Source organism: Elephantulus edwardii, unplaced genomic scaffold (genome assembly GCF_000299155.1).
Source record: "Elephantulus edwardii isolate Elephantulus edwardi_28Jun2011 unplaced genomic scaffold, EleEdw1.0 scaffold00046, whole genome shotgun sequence".
NCBI classification, from domain to species: Eukaryota; Metazoa; Chordata; class Mammalia; order Macroscelidea; family Macroscelididae; genus Elephantulus; species Elephantulus edwardii.
Window position 1 is genome coordinate 18,482,265 of NW_006399796.1, and position 1,405 is coordinate 18,483,669.

At 38.6% G+C, this 1,405-nt stretch overlaps 1 protein-coding gene across 1 annotated transcript in view; it reads left to right on the forward strand.

Moving 5' to 3' along the window:
• The window catches only part of SLC27A6 (solute carrier family 27 (fatty acid transporter), member 6), a 100,611-nt gene that overhangs the window by 80,982 nt on the left and 18,224 nt on the right, over positions 1 to 1,405 (forward strand). The window lies entirely within an intron of this gene.

Consider the following 1,405-nt stretch of genomic DNA (forward strand, 5'->3'; position numbering starts at 1 on the left):
TGAAAATCAAAACAGTTGTGAGATATCTCACTCCAGTAAGAATAGCAAAATTTAGCAGAACAGAAAGCATCAAATGCTGGCGAGGTTGTGGAGAAACTGGAGCCCTTATTCACTGTTGGTGGGAGTGTAAAATGGTACAACCTCTATGGAAGGCTGTATGGCGCTTTCTCAAAAAGTTGCAAATAGAGATACCATTGATCCAGCAATTCCACTACTGGGAATGTACCCTAAAGAAACCATAACAGCCACCCAAGCAGATATATGCACACCCATGTTTATCGCGGCTTTGTTTGCAATACAAAGAGCTGGAAACTACATTAAGTGCCCATCAAAAAGTGAATGGATAGAGAAGCTCTGGTATATTCACACAATGCAATACTATGCAGCATTGAAAATAAGGAACTTGTGAAATATTATGCAAAATGGATGACCCTGGAGGACATTATGCTGAGTGAAATATCCCAGTCACAAATGGACAAATATTGCATAGGGCCACCGTTGTAAAATGGGATTGACATCAGTGTTGAGGGACAAAAGAAAAGGAGGGGAGGAATGATGTATATTGCATTGAAACAAATGAGAGAGAGGACTGTATAAAAGGGATATATGAATGGGTATTCTTGTCATTTCAGAAGTCCATATTGAAGGCTGCATAGTGAAGTAGACTTGGGGGGAGGGACTACATAACAATGAAAGAGTTTTTCTTTCTTTTCAAGGAGAAGAGTGAATTGGGGGCAGAGGGTGGGTAGGAAGAAGTGTGCAACAATGAATGACTGGAAACCCTAAGTTTCTGTAAACTTTCATTAAAATTAATTTAAAAAATAAAAGGTCATGGCACCAAGAATGTTATTGCGGATGTCAGTTGGATCCTAGCTGAAAGCAGAGACTAGAAGAATGTCTATTTATTGACTATGCAAAAGTACTTGACTGTGTTCATCATAAACTATGGCTAACATGGAGGAGAATGGAAATTCCAGAATTCTTAATTATACTCATATGAAACCTATACTTTGACCAAGAAGCTGCTGTTTGAATGGAATGAAAGGCAATTGAATAGTTTAACATCAATTAGGGCATGTGGAAGAGTTGTATCCTTTTTCCATACTTGTCCAATCTGTGTGCTGAGCTAATTATTTGTAATCTGGACTCCATGAAGAAGAATGTAGCACCAAGTTTGGAGGAAGACGCATCAATAACCTTTGTTATGCAGATAACACTACCTTGCTTGTACAATGTGAGGAGGACTTGAAGCAGTAGTTTGCAAAAGATCAAAGACTACAGCCTTCAATATGAATTACGTCTCAACATCAAGAAAATAACTCACAACTGTGTCAATAGGCAACATCAAGACAGATGAAGAAAAGATGGACGTTGTCAAGCCTTCTTTTTACTTGGGTACACAGTC